Here is a 20,520-nt window from a genome sequence, read left to right on the forward strand (position 1 = left end):
CACGTGGTTCCTCCTGCATAAGCCACGTGGGATACGTATCGTTAGCAAATTGAACCAACTCTCATTGATTAGCTTTCCTCGGAGATGAAAAGAACTGTCCTAAGACATGTGGCAGGTAGTATTACATCGTTTCCGTGGTGTAGTGGCTATCACGTGTAATTCACACGCACAAGGTCCTCGGTTCGATCCCGAGCGGAAACAGGTACGCAGTAGTGTTTTTGTCCTTGCGCGGGTATTTTCGTTCGACGCATACCTAGGGAATGAAAGAAAAAATCTGCTCGTGTGAGAATAAACACAACCATTCACACGTGGTTCCTCCTGTATAAGCCACGTGGGATACGTATCGTTAGCAAATTGAACCAACTCTCATTGATTAGCTTTCCTCGGAGATGAAAAGAACTGTCCTAAGACATGTGGCAGGTAGTATTACATCGTTTCCGTGGTGTAGTGGCTATCACGTGTGCTTCACACGCACAAGGTCCTCGGTTCGATCCCGAGCGGAAACAGGTACGCAGTAGTGTTTTTGTCCTTGCGCGGGTATTTTCGTTCGACGCATACCTAGGGAATGAAAGAAAAAATCTGCTCGTGTGAGAATAAACACAACCATTCACACGTGGTTCCTCCTGTATAAGCCACGTGGGATACGTATCGTTAGCAAATTGAACCAACTCTCATTGATTAGCTTTCCTCGGAGATGAAAAGAACTGTCCTAAGACATGTGGCAGGTAGTATTACATCGTTTCCGTGGTGTAGTGGCTATCACGTGTGCTTCACACGCACAAGGTCCTCGGTTCGATCCCGAGCGGAAACAGGTACGCAGTAGTGTTTTTGTCCTTGCGCGGGTATTTTCGTTCGACGCATACCTAGGGAATGAAAGAAAAAATCTGCTCGTGTGAGAATAAACACAACCATTCACACGTGGTTCCTCCTGTATAAGCCACGTGGGATACGTATCGTTAGCAAATTGAACCAACTCTCATTGATTAGCTTTCCTCGGAGATGAAAAGAACTGTCCTAAGACATGTGGCAGGTAGTATTACATCGTTTCCGTGGTGTAGTGGCTATCACGTGTGCTTCACACGCACAAGGTCCTCGGTTCGATCCCGAGCGGAAACAGGTACGCAGTAGTGTTTTTGTCCTTGCGCGGGTATTTTCGTTCGACGCATACCTAGGGAATGAAAGAAAAAATCTGCTCGTGTGAGAATAAACACAACCATTCACACGTGGTTCCTCCTGCATAAGCCACGTGGGATACGTATCGTTAGCAAATTGAACCAACTCTCATTGATTAGCTTTCCTCGGAGATGAAAAGAACTGTCCTAAGACATGTGGCAGGTAGTATTACATCGTTTCCGTGGTGTAGTGGCTATCACGTGTGCTTCACACGCACAAGGTCCTCGGTTCGATCCCGAGCGGAAACAGGTACGCAGTAGTGTTTTTGTCCTTGCGCGGGTATTTTCGTTCGACGCATACCTAGGGAATGAAAGAAAAAATCTGCTCGTGTGAGAATAAACACAACCATTCACACGTGGTTCCTCCTGTATAAGCCACGTGGGATACGTATCGTTAGCAAATTGAACCAACTCTCATTGATTAGCTTTCCTCGGAGATGAAAAGAACTGTCCTAAGACATGTGGCAGGTAGTATTACATCGTTTCCGTGGTGTAGTGGCTATCACGTGTGCTTCACACGCACAAGGTCCTCGGTTCGATCCCGAGCGGAAACAGGTACGCAGTAGTGTTTTTGTCCTTGCGCGGGTATTTTCGTTCGACGCATACCTAGGGAATGAAAGAAAAAATCTGCTCGTGTGAGAATAAACACAACCATTCACACGTGGTTCCTCCTGCATAAGCCACGTGGGATACGTATCGTTAGCAAATTGAACCAACTCTCATTGATTAGCTTTCCTCGGAGATGAAAAGAACTGTCCTAAGACATGTGGCAGGTAGTATTACATCGTTTCCGTGGTGTAGTGGTTATCACGTGTGCTTCACACGCACAAGGTCTTCGGTTCGATCCCGAGCGGAAACAGGTACGCACTAGTGTTTTTGTCCTTGCGCGGGTATTTTCGTTCGACGCATACCTAGGGAATGAAAGAAAAAATCTGCTCGTGTGAGAATAAACACAACCATTCACACGTGGTTCCTCCTGTATAAGCCACGTGGGATACGTATCGTTAGCAAATTGAACCAACTCTCATTGGTTAGCTTTCCTCGGAGATGAAAAGAACTGTCCTAAGACATGTGGCAGGTAGTATTACATCGTTTCCGTGGTGTAGTGGTGATCACGTGTGCTTCACACGCACAAGGTCCTCGGTTCGATCCCGAGCGGAAACAGGTACGCAGTAGTGTTTTTGCCCTTGCGCGGGTATTTTCGTTCGACGCATACCTAGGGAATGAAAGAAAAAATCTGCTCGTGTGAGAATAAACACAACCATTCACACGTGGTTCCTCCTATATAAGCCACGTGGGATACGTATCGTTAGCAAATGGAACCAACTCTCATTGATTAGCTTTCCTCGGAGATGAAAAGAACTGTCCTAAGACATGTGGCAGGTAGTCTTACATCGTTTCCGTGGTGTAGTGGTGATCACGTGTGCTTCACACGCACAAGGTCCTCGGTTCGATCCCGAGCGGAAACAGGAACGCAGTAGTGTTTTTGTCCTTGCGCGGGTAGTTTCGTTCGACGCATACCTAGGGAATGAAAGAAAAAATCTGCTCGTGTGAGAATAAAAACAACCATTCACACGTGGTTCCTCCTGTATAAGCCACGTGGGATACGTATCGTTAGCAAATTGAACCAACTCTCATTGATTAGCTTTCCTCGGAGATGAAAAGAACTGTCCGAAGACATGTGGCAGGTAGTATTACATCGTTTCCGTGGTGTAGTGGCTATCACGTGTGCTTCACACGCACAAGGTCCTCGGTTCGATCCCGAGCGGAAACAGGTACGCAGTAGTGTTTTTGTCCTTGCGCGGGTATTTTCGTTCGACGCATACCTAGGGAATGAAAGAAAAAATCTGCTCGTGTGAGAATAAACACAACCATTCACACGTGGTTCCTCCTGTATAAGCCACGTGGGATACGTATCGTTAGCAAATTGAACCAACTCTCATTGATTAGCTTTCCTCGGAGATGAAAAGAACTGTCCTAAGACATGTGGCAGGTAGTATTACATCGTTTCCGTGGTGTAGTGGCTATCACGTGTGCTTCAGACGCACAAGGTCCTCGGTTCGATCCCGAGCGGAAACAGGTACGCAGTAGTGTTTTTGTCCTTGCGCGGGTAGTTTCGTTCGACGCATACCTAGGGAATGAAAGAAAAAATCTGCTCGTGTGAGAATAAAAACAACCATTCACACGTGGTTCCTCCTGTATAAGCCACGTGGGATACGTATCGTTAGCAAATTGAACCAACTCTCATTGATTAGCTTTCCTCGGAGATGAAAAGAACTGTCCTAAGACATGTGGCAGGTAGTATTACATCGTTTCCGTGGTGTAGTGGCTATCACGTGTGCTTCACACGCACAAGGTCCTCGGTTCGATCCCGAGCGGAAACAGGTACGCAGTAGTGTTTTTGTCCTTGCGCGGGTATTTTCGTTCGACGCATACCTAGGGAATGAAAGAAAAAATCTGCTCGTGTGAGAATAAACACAACCATTCACACGTGGTTCCTCCTGTATAAGCCACGTGGGATACGTATCGTTAGCAAATTGAACCAACTCTCATTGATTAGCTTTCCTCGGAGATGAAAAGAACTGTCCTAAGACATGTGGCAGGTAGTATTACATCGTTTCCGTGGTGTAGTGGCTATCACGTGTGCTTCACACGCACAAGGTCCTCGGTTCGATCCCGAGCGGAAACAGGTACGCAGTAGTGTTTTTGTCCTTGCGCGGGTATTTTCGTTCGACGCATACCTAGGGAATGAAAGAAAAAATCTGCTCGTGTGAGAATAAACACAACCATTCACACGTCGTTCCTCCTGTATAAGCCACGTGGGATACGTATCGTTAGCAAATTGAACCAACTCTCATTGATTAGCTTTCCTCGGAGATGAAAAGAACTGTCCTAAGACATGTGGCAGGTAGTATTGCATCGTTTCCGTGGTGTAGTGGTTATCACGTGTGCTTCACACGCACAAGGTCCTCGGTTCGATCCCGAGCGGAAACAGGTACGCAGTAGTGTTTTTGTCCTTGCGCAGGTAGTTTCGTTCGACGCATACCTAGGGAATGAAAGAAAAAATCTGCTCGTGTGAGAATAAACACAACCATTCACACGTGGTTCCCCCTGTATAAGCCACGTGGGATACGTATCGTTAGCAAATGGAACCAACTCTCATTGATTAGCTTTCCTCGGAGATGAAAAGAACTGTCCTAAGACATGTGGCAGGTAGTCTTCCATCGTTTCCGTGGTGTAGTGGTTATCACGTGTGCTTCACACGCACAAGGTCCTCGGTTCGATCCCGAGCGGAAACAGGTACGCAGTAGTGTTTTTGTCCTTGCGCGGGTAGTTTCGTTCGACGCATACCTAGGGAATGAAAGAAAAAATCTGCTCGTGTGAGAATAAACACAACCATTCACACGTGGTTCCCCCTGTATAAGCCACGTGGGATACGTATCGTTAGCAAATGGAACCAACTCTCATTGATTAGCTTTCCTCGGAGATGAAAAGAACTGTCCTAAGACATGTGGCAGGTAGTCTTCCATCGTTTCCGTGGTGTAGTGGTTATCACGTGTGCTTCACACGCACAAGGTCCTCGGTTCGATCCCGAGCGGAAACAGGTACGCAGTAGTGTTTTTGTCCTTGCGCGGGTAGTTTCGTTCGACGCATACCTAGGGAATGAAAGAAAAAATCTGCTCGTGTGAGAATAAACACAACCATTCACACGTGGTTCCCCCTGTATAAGCCACGTGGGATACGTATCGTTAGCAAATGGAACCAACTCTCATTGATTAGCTTTCCTCGGAGATGAAAAGAACTGTCCTAAGACATGTGGCAGGTAGTCTTACATCGTTTCTGTGGTGTAGTGGTTATCACGTGTGCTTCACACGCACAAGGTCCTCGGTTCGATCCCGAGCGGAAACAGGTACGCAGTAGTGTTTTTGTCCTTGCGCGGGTAGTTTCGTTCGACGCATACCTAGGGAATGAAAGAAAAAATCTGCTCGTGTGAGAATAAACACAACCATTCACACGTGGTTCCTCCTGTATAAGCCACGTGGGATACGTATCGTTAGCAAATGGAACCAACTCTCATTGATTAGCTTTCCTCGGAGATGAAAAGAACTGTCCTAAGACATGTGGCAGGTAGTCTTACATCGTTTCCGTGGTGTTATTTCTGCTTCCGGTGCTCGATGAGTACGGTCGCAGATGCTTCGAGCTCCGGTGGAGCGAATAGTATGGCTAGGCCTAGCCGGGTGAACGACGGAAAGGAATCTGCTTCGAAGGATACAATGGATTACAAAGCCATCATGCCGGTTGTTCCAACAGGTACCGTAACGCAGGATACTTTATTTCTGCACGCAAACCCAGAAGGGAGACCATATAATGTAAACCATTTTGGTGAAGCGCTGCGGCATGTCGTGAATAAGAAGGATATATCAAACTTTGGCGTGTGTCAGTATAATCACGTGTGGGCTATCAGTTTCAACAACGTAGAGGCCAAAGAAAAGTTGTTGGTGCAGAAAGAACTTCAGGTGAAAGGTCAAAGGTGTATCATCATTGAACCGAATAAGAAAGAAATTGAAATTAAAATCCACTGGCTCCCTGGAAACGTGCCCGATGAAGCTGTTGTGACAGGGCTAACTACTTACGGAGATGTGAAGGGAATTCGTCGTGAGAAATGGAGAGATTCCTTCTTTGAAGGAATTGACTCAACAACAAGACTGGTTACGGTTCGTCTGAAAGAGAGCATCACCGTTGATCATTTGCCACATCAAATGTACGTGGCGGGGTGCCGAGTGCTGCTAGCTGTGCAAGGGAGGCCACCGATGTGTCTGAGATGCAAACAAATAGGTCACATTCGAAAACAATGCCGCACTCCTTGGTGCAAAGTATGTAGAACCTTTGGGCACGAGGAAGATGAGTGTGTAAAAACGTATGCATCGCGAGTACGCCAGCCTGAGGGAGCCCAGTGCGAGTTGTATGTAGTGGAAGAAGACAAATCGGGGAAGCCGGGGGGTGTGCCCAACAACATGGAAAACAGTTGCTCTCTAGATGAGGAGAGTTCAGCTAATGTAGCAGGAAACATGGTGGGAAAACAGTACAACGACGAAGAAATGAGAGAAATTGATGGTGCGCAGAAGCGTAAAGGGAGCGGCAAGGACAGTAACGCTGAAACTACTGAAAACAACGAAAACCATGGATGGAATCTTGTGAGAGAGAAAAAGCGAAAGGCGAATGAGAGTACTTCGCTAAAGCCACAGGCAGCGTATACGGATTCGTCGCAGTTGGAAGACATGCGCTTCCTGTCCACGTAGTGAATTCACGGATAGCAGCAGTTGAGGTTTCCCACAAGAGGCGTCTAAAATGGAGGCAAGGGTAATTACAGTTGCCACACTAAATGTACGGGGAATAAACTCCCGGAAAAAGCAATACCATCTTAAGCGATACCTAGAAAGATTTTCTGACATCGACGTTCTTGCAGTACAGGAAACTAAAATCAGCACGCAAGAGGGAACAGATATATTGGTGTCGAATTGCTTCAGCAAGCGCTATGACGTGGTTGTAAGTCACGCAGTAGGCCATTCAGCTGGCTGCGTAATACTTCTGAAGAAGTTGGACTGTTTCAAGCCTGTCGCACACATGGTTGATGATCAGGGAAGATTAGCAGTGTTAGACGTTTTGATCCATAATGAACTATGGCGCTTCATAAATGTGTACGCGCCAAACAAAAAACAAGATAGAATAGCGTTCTTTACAATGCTTGGAAGTTATATGAACAATATCTACAAGACCGTATTAATGGGAGATTTCAACTGCACTTTGCGTGAGAGTGACCGCACTAACAACGTAGTTGACAACGACGAGGGAACGAATGCGCTTGAAGGGATTCTCGAACATTATGGCTTGTGTGATGTGGTGGAACAAATCCCAAGGAAACGTGTTGTGTATACTCATTTTCAAAATAAGTCTCATGCAAGGTTGGACCGAATATATGCGACGTCGATTAGTTCTATGCGCGTAGCAGAGTACAAAGTATTCCCAGCATATTTCAGCGACCACTGCCTTGTATCAGTAACATTAGGCCATGACAGACCGGAACGGAAACGACGAAATGGATGGGAAACATGGAAGCTAAACGTCACACTCCTTGAAGATAAGAAATTTACAAACTTTATCAAAGACGAGATTGTGGAAATCATGACAGGACAATCCAGCTGGAGCGAAGCATGGGAAGAATTCAAGCTTAAATTACGAGCCTTCGCAATAGAACGAAGCAATACACTCGCCTTCGAGGCAAAACATCGTGAAAAAGAACTAGAGTGCACACTGCAAAAACTAATAGAAATGGAGTCAAGAAATCCTGAGGAATTTTCTGAAGAGATGAGGCGTATAAAATTGGAACTAAGTTTAATAGCAGACTACAAATATGAAGGGGCAAAGGTGAGGTCAAGGTTACAGCAATATCTGCCAGACGAGGCGCCCAGCAAATGCTTCCTACGAAAAGAACAAGAATACGTCAGGATGAAAAGTATTACTGCAATCGAAGAAGAAGGAAAAATAATATCTAGTCCAGAGCAAATAAAATACACATTCGAGAAATATTACGCCCAACTGATAGGAAGAACGATAGATGAGCGAGACTCAGCTGCTCAAGAACGTATACCAACACTTGTTCCGCAGTTATCGACTGATAAGCAAGACATTCTCGAAAGACCGATAACCCTTGATGAAGTTAGACAGGCAATAAGTACACTGAAGAGCAATCGGGCTCCCGGACCGGATGGTATCGGAGCGGACTTTTATATCAAGTATAAAGATTATGTATCTGTGATATTACTGGGAATATACCAAGAAGGGGAAGCAAATGGTGTCTTCCCCCCTTCTTTCAGAAAGTCGCATACAGTACTTATACCGAAGAAAGTGCCCGAAGGAAATGTGCCTAAGGTGACGGACTACAGGCCAATTACGTTGTCGAACGTGGACTATAAGGTGTTTGCAAAAGTACTAGCCTCAAGACTCCAGTGTGTTGTGGGAACACTTGTGGGTGATCATCAGACATGTGCTATTAAAGGAAGGAACATTCAGACGAATATTCACGTTTTACGTACGATCTTGGACATTAGCAGAATTCATGGAGATCAGGTAGCGGTACTGCAAGCTGACTTGGCAAAGGCATTTGACAGAGTTTGCCATTTCTTTTTGTTCACAGTAATGGAAGCAATGAAATTTGGCCCGGTTTTCATGCATCGTGTCAAACTGTGTTATTTGAATGTCACAACGAAATTAATTGTAAATAATCAGTGTACAAATCCAGTGCCGTTACGTTCCTCCGTACGGCAAGGATGTCCATTGTCTCCACTGTTATTTGACCTCTATCTTGAACCGCTTTGTCAAAGTGTCATACAGAATAGAAGTATTGTTGGCTACAAACTGAATTCCACTGAGGTTAAAGTTTTAGCATATGCCGATGATTTAGTGTTTCTAGCAAGTGATAAGAAAAGTGTTTGTGCTGTTCTAAACGAAATTAACAGGTTTTGTGATATGTCTGGAGCCAAGCTTAACATGGAAAAGTCATTGGGCATATGGGGAGGTCAGTGGGGTTCTACACCATCCAGCTTTGAAGGAATAACGTGGAAAACCGAGCCAACCACGTACCTTGGTGTCCCGCTTGAACACAGCAAAAACACAAATGTCGTGTGGACAGAAAGGGCTACGAAGATACGAAGGCATGTTAATATATGTAAGCAGAGAAGAATGTCAATCTTTCAGCGTGCCGCTACATGTAACTTATTTTTTGTTGGAAAGCTTATATATCTGTTGCATGTGCTCCAATGCTCCCGGAAAAATATTCAAATATTACATCGTATATGTGCAACTTTCATATGGAATTCTACATTTGAGCCTATGCGAAGAGGGAATCTGTTTCGGCCACTTATGGAAGGAGGTCTGAGCTTGAGTCATTTATTTATCAAGCAGCTTGTGATGAGACTGACCTTCTTTAGGGATAGTAAGCACCCACTGCTGATGACTGTACTACAGTGTGTAGGAAATGAGTGGTTACCGACCGTAACTGTTGCTGTTAGAGAGAGAAATATTGCACGTAGTGGTTTTTATCATGAAGTTGTTGAAGCCCTCAGGTTTTTGCTGGCGAGGTTCTCAAGAGAGTATGTCTTTACTGTTTCGAAGAAAAAACTTGCGGCTGATCTGGTCGACACACTTTTCCCTATACCGATGTATAGACAAATACCCGCAGGCTGGCCAGGTGGTGATATTTTAAAGAGAGTTACTAGAATGAGTGTTAGATCTGAAATCAAAACGTTTTTCTTTAAGTTGCATACGAGAACCTTGCCAGTAAAGACATGGCTCGAGAGTAAAGGTATGTTCGTACCTTGGACAACGAACTGTCGATTTTGTAAAGTCCAAGAGACACTGGAGCATGTTTTTCTATATTGTACAGAGGCTCAGTTTTTATGGAGTGACCTTAGTATGTTGCTGGGGAGGAACCTGAGAATAAATCCTCACACAATGCGTTTTCTGCCAATAACAAGGAAAGACGAGGAGAGATACGATGTGTTATGTATAGTGGCATTGTACTGCTTGTGGAAAGTCAGAGTGCTTGACAGAAACGAGGAGCCATTGTCACCACCACTTATGTTCGTTCGACAGGAACTTAAGCAGCTCAAAGATGTAGCAGAAATTAAGGGGGATGTGCCAAAATGGTTGACTTCTGTTTGTGAAAAGATCCTTGTGAAGTGTACAGCCCCCTTTTAGCGCGGCAGTTGCGGCGCAAGTGCATGCATACATGTATGTATGCGTACCACCTATTTTACTTGTGCACGTGGTTCAAGTGTGAATCACTGTGTTAATTTTACTGTTGTTACAATACTCAAAAACTGACCAATAAAGGGAAAAAAAATCGTTTCCGTGGTGTAGCAGTTATCACGTGTGCTTCACACGCACAAGGTCCTCGGTTCGATCCCGAGCGGAAACACGTACGCAGTAGCGTTTTTGTCTTAGCGCGGGTATTTTCGTTCGACGCATGCGTAGGGAATGAAACAACGAATCCGTTCTTGTGAAAATAAACACAATGATTCACACGTGGTTCTTGCTGTATAAACCACGTAGGATACATATCGTTAGCAAATTCTCATTGATTAGATTTCCTCGGAGATGAAAAGAACCATCCTCAGAACGTGTGGAAGGAAATACAACATCGTTTCCGTGGTGTAGTGGTTATCACGTGTGCTTCACACGCACAAGGTCCTCGGTTCGATCCCGAGCGGAAACAGGTACGCAGTAGTGTTTTTGTCCTAGCGCGGGTATTTTCTTTCGACGCATGCGTAGGGAATGAAACAACGAATCCGTTCTTGTGAAAATAAACACAATGATTCACACGTGGTTCTTGCTGTATAAACCACGTAGGATACATATCGTTAGCAAATTCTCATTGATTAGATTTCCTCGGAGATGAAAAGAACCATCCTCAGAACGTGTGGAAGGAAATACAACATCGTTTCCGTGGTGTAGTGGTTATCACGTGTGCTTCACACGCACAAGGTCCTCGGTTCGATCCCGAGCGGAAACAGGTACGCAGTAGTGTTTTTGTCCTAGCGCGGGTATTTTCTTTCGACGCATGCGTAGGGAATGAAACAACGAATCCGTTCTTGTGAAAATAAACACAATGATTCACACGTGGTTCTTGCTGTATAAACCACGTAGGATACATATCGTTAGCAAATTCATTCAATTCTCATTGATTAGATTTCCTCGGAGATGAAAAGAACCATCCTCAGAACGTGTGGAAGGAAATACAACATCGTTTCCGTGGTGTAGTGGTTATCACGTGTGCTTCACACGCACAACGTCCTCGGTTCGATCCCGAGCGGAAACAGATACGCAGTAGTGTTTTTGTCCTAGCGCGGGTATTTTCTTTCGACGCATGCGTAGGGAATGAAACAACGAATCCGTTCTTGTGAAAATAAACACAATGATTCACACGTGGTTCTTGCTGTATAAACCACGTAGGATACATATCGTTAGCAAATTCTCATTGATTAGATTTCCTCGGAGATGAAAAGAACCATCCTCAGAACGTGTGGAAGGAAATACAACATCGTTTCCGTGGTGTAGTGGTTATCACGTGTGCTTCACACGCACAAGGTCCTCGGTTCGATCCCGAGCGGAAACAGGTACGCAGTAGTGTTTTTGTCCTAGCGCGGGTATTTTCTTTCGACGCATGCGTAGGGAATGAAACAACGAATCCGTTCTTGTGAAAATAAACACAATGATTCACACGTGGTTCTTGCTGTATAAACCACGTAGGATACGTATCGTTAGCAAATTCATTCAATTCTCATTGATTAGATTTCCTCGGAGATGAAAAGAACCATCCTCAGAACGTGTGGAAGGAAATACAACATCGTTTCCGTGGTGTAGTGGTTATCACGTGTGCTTCACACGCACAAGGTCCTCGGTTCGATCCCGAGCGGAAACAGGTACGCAGTAGTGTTTTTGTCCTAGCGCGGGTATTTTCTTTCGACGCATGCGTAGGGAATGAAACAACGAATCCGTTCTTGTGAAAATAAACACAATGATTCACACGTGGTTCTTGCTGTATAAACCACGTAGGATACATATCGTTAGCAAATTCTCATTGATTAGATTTCCTCGGAGATGAAAAGAACCATCCTCAGAAGGTGTGGAAGGAAATACAACATCGTTTCCGTGGTGTAGTGGTTATCACGTGTGCTTCACACGCACAAGGTCCTCGGTTCGATCCCGAGCGGAAACAGGTACGCAGTAGTGTTTTTGTCCTAGCGCGGGTATTTTCTTTCGACGCATGCGTAGGGAATGAAACAACGAATCCGTTCTTGTGAAAATAAACACAATGATTCACACGTGGTTCTTGCTGTATAAACCACGTAGGATACATATCGTTAGCAAATTCTCATTGATTAGATTTCCTCGGAGATGAAAAGAACCATCCTCAGAACGTGTGGAAGGAAATACAACATCGTTTCCGTGGTGTAGTGGTTATCACGTGTGCTTCACACGCACAAGGTCCTCGGTTCGATCCCGAGCGGAAACAGGTACGCAGTAGTGTTTTTGTCCTAGCGCGGGTATTTTCTTTCGACGCATGCGTAGGGAATGAAACAACGAATCCGTTCTTGTGAAAATAAACACAATGATTCACACGTGGTTCTGGCTGTATAAACCACGTAGGATACATATCGTTAGCAAATTCATTCAATTCTCATTGATTAGATTTCCTCGGAGATGAAAAGAACCATCCTCAGAACGTGTGGAAGGAAATACAACATCGTTTCCGTGGTGTAGTGGTTATCACGTGTGCTTCACACGCACAAGGTCCTCGGTTCGATCCCGAGCGGAAACAGGTACGCAGTAGTGTTTTTGTCCTAGCGCGGGTATTTTCTTTCGACGCATGCGTAGGGAATGAAACAACGAATCCGTTCTTGTGAAAATAAACACAATGATTCACACGTGGTTCTTGCTGTATAAACCACGTAGGATACATATCGTTAGCAAATTCATTCAATTCTCATTGATTAGATTTCCTCGGAGATGAAAAGAACTGTAGAGGACGGTGGTCTTCCTCTACATGAGCCCCGACCGGCGATGATGGTATGCCACGGAGAGGCGATGACGGTGGCCTATCTCCATGGCCGCGCCGGTGGAACCACTGATCTCTATGTATAAAGGCTGGATCGCGCATGGGAGAGGGGCTCGTGGGGGAGAGGCGTGCCTTCGGGCCGCCATGTTGGTGGGCCCTAAAGTGCTGTGTGCGCCCATAGAAAACAATGGGAGGCAACAGAGATTGTGAGTATTTATTGCGCTGCAAGCATTTGTCGTTGTTTGTCATCACACAATTTTGTAAGGTGCCAGTATACTGATGTATCCTAACAGTGTTTCACAGGTGTCCTGCCGTTCGATTCTTAATTACGTTATGTTTTGCATTCCGAAACTAGACCGTCACTGCAGTGCAGCGCTGGGGATTGTACTACAGCACGTTTCCCAGCCAATATTTCAATAAGAAACGACTTGAGGTTAACAACAACCATGTATATAATATCCCGTACTGCGTTCTGGACAAAAATTGTTCCATAAAGAACGGTCCGGGAAGAGATATACTCGCATGGCAGAAAGAGATCGTTCTGTAGAATCACAGCCGTTGTTTTAGCCGTGTATGCGTTTAGTATGATTTATATCAAGCATCGCCTTAGCACGAGTCTCTTAGTAAACGACAGCGGTGCTTTGCCTCGCAAATATGGACACACCGAAGCAGCCCAAATAATTACTTCACGCAATTAGATCACACTCTTTAGGACAGTTAATCAGGTATAGTGATGTAAGCTTAAACAATTAAGTTACTTAGAAAGTGGTAACACCTCCTTGAGACACAGGACTTATCTCTTTTTGAAGTACAGCCCTTCTATGTTTGTTTGCTTCTTCCTTTATTTGTTCTGATTATTTGCAGGCGCGGTTGTGCCAAACTGAATGTCCTTCTCCAGCGCTCATATGCTTTTGTTGGATACAACTGCAGCGTGAGAAAAGTTTGTCATGCTTGTTTTGTGGAGCATGTTCGAAAAAATGCAGCTCCACATATGGTCTTCAAATTGCAACAGGACTATTTGGAGCTTGAAACAGTTGTGATTTTGTCATCTTGGCCCTCGTGTACCCAGTCTGTGAAACGCAAACAAAAAAGTCTAACACGATATGCTTTTGTAATGAAGATCACTGATGATGAGTAAAGAGAATATACGAGTTCAAGTTTATTCAATATTTTATATCATTCATTATATTATTCAACGTCTTATGTCAAGTTTATACAACATCAAGTTTATTCAAGTTCAAGATTTATTTCTTGCACTTATGCGTTTCAGGATACACTGAACGTGCAGGGAGGTCGCAAAAGGCTACATTTATTGTTTTGTGACCTTGCTACAATGGCAATATATATTTTAGGAATGACAATGATCAGGTACGCTCTCTAAATTTGTAGCACTCAATTTTAGGTTGGAATGAGCAATGAATAGCAACTTCCATCCTGATATTTTCTCATATATGCTAAATTTTAAATTTAATGTGATCGAATATGTGATAATATAACAATAATATATAAGAATATAATATGTGATAAATGAATGTGATCAACAGTAGATGTAAACAACATGAGTAGCCAGAGAAGCAGGAGGAGCACGTTGCAAAAAATGCAGCTGCACATCTGAAACTCCAATCATTATCATCGTCATCTAAAAGGGAGTGTGGTAGCACTGCCATGAAACCAGGCACGATTTCTGAAGATCTTCTATGACACTTTCTGCAGTTTGCACACTTTTCTGCAGCGTCAGACTCTCTCATAGGAGTTACTTTTCAGTAACGGTGACTCCCATCTTACATTTTAATGTGCGAGGGCTCTCTTGCACTACACATGTACGGTTTCCAAACTGCAACATGACGATTTGGAGCTTGAAACTCGAGCCCTGGTGTACCGTCTATGAAATGATACCAACTGAATCATGTCTGAAACGTGATATTTAATGGAAGATGGCTTTCTTGGTTGTACGTTCTGCGTGACAAAGATGTAACACGATATGCTTTTGTAAAGAAGATAAGTGATGTTATGCTCTATGAATGAAGAGAATATACATTTTTCAAGTTCAACATTTATTCTGGCATATATGCATTTCAAGATACAATGAATGTGCAGGGAAGTGACAAAACAATACATTTATTGTTTTGTGACCTCCCTGCAATGACAATATATATCTCAGGAATGACAATGTACACGTACACTACGCAAATTTGTTGCACCCAATTTTCATACATGCTGAATTTTAAATTTTTGTTTTGCTGCCTATGTGTTCAGTGTATTACAAATTGCTTAATGCAAACAACACTTTGTTAATTTCAAGCTTTTTGCTCCCATCTAAGATATTCCTATCCTGGAGGAACTGCCACTTCGACACCATAAAATATTCAGTAGGTTTCACTCTGGCAGGCCCTGCCACTGCAAATTTCCTGAATTGAAACCCTTCAAACTGTGTCATAATCTTAAATACGTCAATATTTCTGCAAGTAGTTGACATGCTCGATGACACTCCTCCTGCAGCAGAGGCAACTAAAAAAAAGAGTTCCAAGAGGCCGAAGGTAAACCTACAGCTGCGTGAGTGTGATCAACAGTAGTGCATTCTCAATAAATAATTTTCTTCTTATAGCGTGCATATGCATGCCTATTAACTGGAACAATTATCACAGTTCCCTGACAAGTTTTAATTTCTGAGAGTGTACTGTAGAGGCTGCTTAGATCAACAACAGTTCATACAAGGTATTATATACTGTGAATGCCTTTAAAAATCCCATGTGACACATATGCCTTTACTTTATGGAGGTGCTGTGGTAGTCAAAGTTTGTGGGCGTTACGCAGGTTCTGCACCCATTTCTTGAGTATGTTGAGGCAGCTGTGAAGTAACCTGCATTGATGATGATTATTCCAATTTTTATGGTGCATCGACAACAAAAGAAATAATACATCAGAACATTGGTTTGGGTGCAACCAGTTAAAAATGAATATGTTATTTAATAATTATTCACCCAGCAATTATTTTATTGCTGGGTGAAGGAGCCTAAAGTCTAAGGTGTGTTTCTGATGTGAACATGTAAGAAAATATGCAGAACTGAGAGATGCGTGCGAACTGCATGCGTGCAGAACTGAGAGAGAACACAGTGCGTGCACTGAGGTTGTTCCTTCCTGTAAAGTAGAAACCAGTGGATGAGGAACGTGGTACTTACCTGTACACCCAGCCGTATCACACTGCACAGATTATTCACTGGGTAGCCCTCATGACAAAACCTGTATTGAGAGACCACTTTTGCCTTAAAAACTGCTACAAATAGCACGACACGCTACAAATTATTACTATCGTAACAAGCTGACGATACAGCTCAGACACAAAGGCGTTATTCAAGTCGCGCCACACCACCGTTACGTAGGATTCTTTGTCACAAATCAAACCAAGGCACAAAACAATACCAATACATGAAAAAAGGTGACAATCGTGGTCTCATTATGACGTAATACCGAACTTGTGCGTGAAGGTAATTCAAAGAAATGAATGTGGCACTTGGCCACTTGCTTCCGCAGAGAACACCGTGTACCATGCTAGCAATGCATGCAAAAAAGCGCTCGAGTGCTCGCACATATATTGATGACAACACTACCTGTGTAGTGTAACATGTTCTTTCAAGCATATTATGCACTCAAACTGTATTTGCCGCCGGGTATAATGCAAGTGTGCTCGATTGAACGTCGGAAGAGCGATCAAGCAACCTGCATCCAGTGCTCGTTTTGGGCAAAAAAACACTTAATAATGGTCAACTAAATATACAGAATGGACGCCTATTTATTCCTCGATAAAGAGTGACTCACCTGTATAAATTTAGGCCCTGTAACCTTGCCAGTACGGTTGGTACGACCGTAATTGCAAGAAGTTGCCATGATCGCTGCGGCGACTGTTGTGGGTACAGTAAGATGGCGGCCGGTTTCTTCACGCTCGCGCTCCCTATCCGCCATCCAGCCTTTTACAATCGAGATCAGTGGGTGGAACTGAGGCAGGTGCTTCAGGCGCGTGGCCATCGTCGTCGTTGTCCACGGCCCGCTACAGGGCTCCCCCCTCAGACGCGGAGCGGCGATAAGAAAGATGGAAGAATCAAGTCTATACCGGAGGGAGAGAGCGAAGGCGGCCGTGGATGACGTGCACTACAGGACGAATTCGTGGGACGGCACAATACCCGTTGCGTGAAGCTCTCGATGAGCGAGGCAGATGAAGGGCGAATCGTTGGGCGTGAGAGTCGTGGCCTGGGGTGCCGCAACCGGCACGGGAGCGTGAGCTCATAGGGTCCCAGGAAGTGATGCTGCGTACCCGTGAGGATTGCCGTGAAGACTGCCGAGACGCTGGCTAATGCGGGCCGTGGAGTCGGCGGCCGCGACTGCCGAAACCAGCAGGCGAGCACTTTGCTCTGTTGTCGCGGCCGGCTGGGAATGTGCGTCGAGAGGCGGAAGGGAAATGGCGGGTAGTGAGTGTGCCGGGGTCCGTGCATAGCGCAGGGCGGTCCCCGGGATCCGTCAAGCGATGGTTGGTTAGAGGATCGCATGACCAGTGACCGGTTGGAGCGTTGCATGGTCGTCCGAATCGGTACCGTGGAGGGGGGCAGTACGTGAGCGTCGGCGCGTCAGTCGACAGGAGAAGGGCAGTCGTGATGCTGTCGTCGTGAGCCGGACGGTGAAATGCTGCACGGCTGCAGAGGTGGGCGGGCCGTGCTGGACGGTGAGGCCGCAGACGGAAAGGCGCCGGGTACGTGAACGGCGGGGTTTGCAGGCGGTGGGTCCATGTATAGGGCGCTGTGGTAGTGCTCGTCGAAGGCGTCATCAGGAATTTGGGATAGTAAAGAGCCGAATTGCTCCGAACATGGTGTTCGTTGTTCGGGTCACCAAAGAACCATCCTCAGAACGTGTGGAAGGAAATACAACATCGTTTCCGTGGTGTAGTGGTTATCACGTGTGCTTCACACATACAAGGTCCTCGGTTCGATCCCGAGCGGAAACAGGTACGCAGTAGTGTTTTTGTCCTAGCGCGGGTATTTTCTTTCGACGCATGCGTAGGGAATGAAACAACGAATCCGTTCTTGTGAACATATCGTTAGCAAATTCTCATTGATTAGATTTCCTCGGAGATGAAAAGAACCATCCTAAGAACGTGTGGAAGCAAGCTACAACATCGTTCCCGTGGTGATCGTTTCCGCGGTGTAGTGGTTATCACGTGTGCTTCACACGCACAAGGTCCTCGGTTCGATCCCGAGCGGAAAGAGGTACAGCAGTATTGTTTACTCTGCTTCCGGCTGTGAAAGTGTACGGACGCAGGAAAATGAGCTCCACGGGGGCGGATGTTACGGCTAGGCCTAGCCGGGTGAACGACGTACAGGCAAGTGCTCAGGATATCTCCGAATATCGTCTAATTATGCAAACGGTACCAGCGGGAAAACTGTCCTATAACACGATTTTCCTACACGCGGACCCACGAGGAAGACCCTACAACGTGCACCACTTCGGTGATGCATTACGTGATAAAGTCAAGAAGGAAGACGTCGCAGGCTTCGGTGTATACCAATTCAACCATGTATGGACGCTAAGCTTTCATCACGGCGTGGCGAAGGACAAGCTACTTGCACTAAAAGAACTGCAGGTAAAAGGGAAAGTGTGCAAGATCATCGACCCGAATGCGAAAAGTGTTTGTGTCAAGATACACTGGATTTCGAGGAATATTCCTGACGAGGATGTGAGGCGTGCGCTGTCAGTCTACGGTAAAGTAAAAGAGGTGAGACGGCAAAAATGGAGAAGTTCGTTCTTCGAAGGCATGGAGTCGACTACGAGGGAAGTAACGCTAGAAATGAAGGAAAATATTACTGTAGATGACATGCCTCATTTGACGTTTATTGCGGGTTGCCAAGTCCTTTTAGAAGTTCAAGGTCGTCCCCCATTGTGCTTACGCTGTAAGCAGGCAGGGCACATTAGGAAGGCATGCAACACACCATGGTGCAGGAAATGCAGGCGATTCGGCCATGAAGAAGACGAGTGTGTCACTACCTACGCGTCGAGGACTAGGGAGCCAGATGAACCAGGGAAGGAGATGTTCACGGATGGCTCAGAAAGTGACATGGTGGTGGACGCTTTGACAGAGGAAAAGCAGGAGGAAAAAAATCGTGTTGAGGACACCGAGGCTCCGAATGGAGCACATGAATGCACTGATAAGACAGAGAAAGAAAAAGGCAACGTGGGCAATCAAGTGGTGGACAGTAAAGTGTCTGGTGAAAACGCCCGCGTCAGTGAAGCACAGATCGTGAAAACCAAAGGACGAGGGATTATCCCAGTTTCCAAAAGACTAAAGCAGGACAACTCTACTCCGCTTTCTGTTTTGACGCCGCAAGAAACCGGGGCAACGTCCTTAGATGACGTGCCATTCGGGATGACTTAAAAGCCAAGTAACGTCACGCCGAAGGCATGACTGCGTACAGCGAACAAGCTAATTATTAACTCCACTTCAAGACAGAACTTCAACTAAGTAAGAACACTTTTCAATGACCGGAAAACCTATTCAAGTTGCTACCTTAAATGTAAGGGGACTAAACTCCCGAAAGAAGCAATATCAGCTTAAACGCTACCTGCAAAACTACCCCAACATTGATCTACTCGCCATTCAAGAGACAAAAATAAGCACAGAAGAAGGCACTGCAGAACTAATGTCAAATGTGTTCGCAAAGGAATTCGACGTTGTCGTTAGCCACGCAGTCGGGCACTCAGCAGGAACGTTACTCTGTTTACGGAAAAAGCCAAACATGATCCCGATTCACCATGCAACCGATAATCAAGGAAGAGCAGCGAAGCTAGATGTCCTCATTGATAATGAAATGTGGCGCTTTATCGCCGTGTATGCCCCAAATATCGTGCAAGAAAGAATTACGTTCTTCGAGGCCTTGAACAGTTATGTAGACGGATGCAATAACATAGTTTTGGTTGGCGATTTTAACTGCACCTTAATGGACAAAGACAGAAGCAAAGTAGGGCAGTGCGCTGATAAAAGCGGGGAAGCCCTCCTGGCCTTAACAGTGAACAACAGCATGATAGATGCATATGAAAGAACGGCAAGCAAGGCCCAACGATATACGCATTTCCAAAAGGGCACATATGCTAGGTTGGACCGGGTGTACACAACAGCGAAATCTACGAAGACAGTGACGAAGTATGAAGTGCACGCGGCATATTTCACGGATCATTGTTTAGTAAAGGTAACTCTAGGAAATCAAGACCATTCAACATCCAAGCGGCAAGGATGGACGTTGTGGAAGTTGAATGTCAAGCTGTTAGAAGACCAACCATTTATTGGCGCAGTTCAAGACGAGGTAGCAGAGCTAATATCAAGCAAGGAGTCTTGGGTTTCATCTTGGGAACAGTTTAAACAACGTGTTCGGTTTATTGCGATAGAAAGAAGCAGTGTGCTAGCATATCACGAAAAATGGAGAGAGAACGAATTAAAGAAGCAGCTAAGCAACGTCATGAAATTGGAGTGTGAAAATCCCGGCACGTACTATAAGGAGATGGAAGATTTCAAGTATGAACTGGAAATTGTAAACCATACAAAGTACGAAGGGGCACGAATACGGTCTAGATCTCAGCAGTATTTGCCGGATGAGGTACCGAACAAAGCATATTTTCGACAGGAATTGGACCACGTGAAAAGAAAGGCAATACAGGAAATCCAAAAAAATGGAATTGTTCTACATGAGGAAT

General features: G+C 45.2%; 28 non-coding genes across 28 annotated transcripts; all 28 read left to right on the top strand.

Moving 5' to 3' along the window:
• The first annotated feature begins 128 nt into the window (after positions 1–128).
• Trnav-cac (transfer RNA valine (anticodon CAC)) lies at positions 129–201 on the top strand. The gene has a single exon. It is a non-coding gene; the product is annotated as a tRNA-Val (tRNA).
• Positions 202–433: 232 nt separating this feature from the next.
• Positions 434–506, top strand: Trnav-cac (transfer RNA valine (anticodon CAC)). Its single transcript has one exon. It is a non-coding gene; the product is annotated as a tRNA-Val (tRNA).
• Positions 507–738: 232 nt separating this feature from the next.
• On the top strand, positions 739–811 carry Trnav-cac (transfer RNA valine (anticodon CAC)). Its single transcript has one exon. It is a non-coding gene; the product is annotated as a tRNA-Val (tRNA).
• Positions 812–1,043: 232 nt separating this feature from the next.
• On the top strand, positions 1,044–1,116 carry Trnav-cac (transfer RNA valine (anticodon CAC)). Its single transcript has one exon. It is a non-coding gene; the product is annotated as a tRNA-Val (tRNA).
• Positions 1,117–1,348: 232 nt separating this feature from the next.
• Positions 1,349–1,421, top strand: Trnav-cac (transfer RNA valine (anticodon CAC)). The gene has a single exon. It is a non-coding gene; the product is annotated as a tRNA-Val (tRNA).
• Positions 1,422–1,653: 232 nt separating this feature from the next.
• Trnav-cac (transfer RNA valine (anticodon CAC)) lies at positions 1,654–1,726 on the top strand. Its single transcript has one exon. It is a non-coding gene; the product is annotated as a tRNA-Val (tRNA).
• A 232-nt stretch (positions 1,727–1,958) lies between these two features.
• Positions 1,959–2,031, top strand: Trnav-cac (transfer RNA valine (anticodon CAC)). The gene has a single exon. It is a non-coding gene; the product is annotated as a tRNA-Val (tRNA).
• Positions 2,032–2,263: 232 nt separating this feature from the next.
• Trnav-cac (transfer RNA valine (anticodon CAC)) lies at positions 2,264–2,336 on the top strand. Its single transcript has one exon. It is a non-coding gene; the product is annotated as a tRNA-Val (tRNA).
• A 232-nt stretch (positions 2,337–2,568) lies between these two features.
• Positions 2,569–2,641, top strand: Trnav-cac (transfer RNA valine (anticodon CAC)). The gene has a single exon. It is a non-coding gene; the product is annotated as a tRNA-Val (tRNA).
• A 232-nt stretch (positions 2,642–2,873) lies between these two features.
• Trnav-cac (transfer RNA valine (anticodon CAC)) lies at positions 2,874–2,946 on the top strand. The gene has a single exon. It is a non-coding gene; the product is annotated as a tRNA-Val (tRNA).
• Positions 2,947–3,178: 232 nt separating this feature from the next.
• Trnal-cag (transfer RNA leucine (anticodon CAG)) lies at positions 3,179–3,251 on the top strand. Its single transcript has one exon. It is a non-coding gene; the product is annotated as a tRNA-Leu (tRNA).
• Positions 3,252–3,483: 232 nt separating this feature from the next.
• On the top strand, positions 3,484–3,556 carry Trnav-cac (transfer RNA valine (anticodon CAC)). The gene has a single exon. It is a non-coding gene; the product is annotated as a tRNA-Val (tRNA).
• A 232-nt stretch (positions 3,557–3,788) lies between these two features.
• Positions 3,789–3,861, top strand: Trnav-cac (transfer RNA valine (anticodon CAC)). The gene has a single exon. It is a non-coding gene; the product is annotated as a tRNA-Val (tRNA).
• A 232-nt stretch (positions 3,862–4,093) lies between these two features.
• On the top strand, positions 4,094–4,166 carry Trnav-cac (transfer RNA valine (anticodon CAC)). Its single transcript has one exon. It is a non-coding gene; the product is annotated as a tRNA-Val (tRNA).
• A 232-nt stretch (positions 4,167–4,398) lies between these two features.
• Trnav-cac (transfer RNA valine (anticodon CAC)) lies at positions 4,399–4,471 on the top strand. Its single transcript has one exon. It is a non-coding gene; the product is annotated as a tRNA-Val (tRNA).
• A 232-nt stretch (positions 4,472–4,703) lies between these two features.
• Positions 4,704–4,776, top strand: Trnav-cac (transfer RNA valine (anticodon CAC)). The gene has a single exon. It is a non-coding gene; the product is annotated as a tRNA-Val (tRNA).
• A 232-nt stretch (positions 4,777–5,008) lies between these two features.
• On the top strand, positions 5,009–5,081 carry Trnav-cac (transfer RNA valine (anticodon CAC)). Its single transcript has one exon. It is a non-coding gene; the product is annotated as a tRNA-Val (tRNA).
• Positions 5,082–10,076: 4,995 nt separating this feature from the next.
• Positions 10,077–10,149, top strand: Trnav-cac (transfer RNA valine (anticodon CAC)). Its single transcript has one exon. It is a non-coding gene; the product is annotated as a tRNA-Val (tRNA).
• Positions 10,150–10,373: 224 nt separating this feature from the next.
• Positions 10,374–10,446, top strand: Trnav-cac (transfer RNA valine (anticodon CAC)). Its single transcript has one exon. It is a non-coding gene; the product is annotated as a tRNA-Val (tRNA).
• A 224-nt stretch (positions 10,447–10,670) lies between these two features.
• Trnav-cac (transfer RNA valine (anticodon CAC)) lies at positions 10,671–10,743 on the top strand. The gene has a single exon. It is a non-coding gene; the product is annotated as a tRNA-Val (tRNA).
• A 233-nt stretch (positions 10,744–10,976) lies between these two features.
• On the top strand, positions 10,977–11,049 carry Trnav-cac (transfer RNA valine (anticodon CAC)). The gene has a single exon. It is a non-coding gene; the product is annotated as a tRNA-Val (tRNA).
• Positions 11,050–11,273: 224 nt separating this feature from the next.
• Trnav-cac (transfer RNA valine (anticodon CAC)) lies at positions 11,274–11,346 on the top strand. Its single transcript has one exon. It is a non-coding gene; the product is annotated as a tRNA-Val (tRNA).
• Positions 11,347–11,579: 233 nt separating this feature from the next.
• Trnav-cac (transfer RNA valine (anticodon CAC)) lies at positions 11,580–11,652 on the top strand. Its single transcript has one exon. It is a non-coding gene; the product is annotated as a tRNA-Val (tRNA).
• Positions 11,653–11,876: 224 nt separating this feature from the next.
• On the top strand, positions 11,877–11,949 carry Trnav-cac (transfer RNA valine (anticodon CAC)). Its single transcript has one exon. It is a non-coding gene; the product is annotated as a tRNA-Val (tRNA).
• Positions 11,950–12,173: 224 nt separating this feature from the next.
• Positions 12,174–12,246, top strand: Trnav-cac (transfer RNA valine (anticodon CAC)). The gene has a single exon. It is a non-coding gene; the product is annotated as a tRNA-Val (tRNA).
• Positions 12,247–12,479: 233 nt separating this feature from the next.
• Trnav-cac (transfer RNA valine (anticodon CAC)) lies at positions 12,480–12,552 on the top strand. The gene has a single exon. It is a non-coding gene; the product is annotated as a tRNA-Val (tRNA).
• Positions 12,553–17,709: 5,157 nt separating this feature from the next.
• Trnav-cac (transfer RNA valine (anticodon CAC)) lies at positions 17,710–17,782 on the top strand. Its single transcript has one exon. It is a non-coding gene; the product is annotated as a tRNA-Val (tRNA).
• Positions 17,783–17,970: 188 nt separating this feature from the next.
• Trnav-cac (transfer RNA valine (anticodon CAC)) lies at positions 17,971–18,043 on the top strand. The gene has a single exon. It is a non-coding gene; the product is annotated as a tRNA-Val (tRNA).
• The last annotated feature ends 2,477 nt before the right edge of the window (positions 18,044–20,520 follow it).

The sequence above is a fragment of the Ornithodoros turicata genome, chromosome 1 (assembly GCF_037126465.1).
Source record: "Ornithodoros turicata isolate Travis chromosome 1, ASM3712646v1, whole genome shotgun sequence".
NCBI lineage: Eukaryota > Metazoa > Arthropoda > Arachnida > Ixodida > Argasidae > Ornithodoros > Ornithodoros turicata.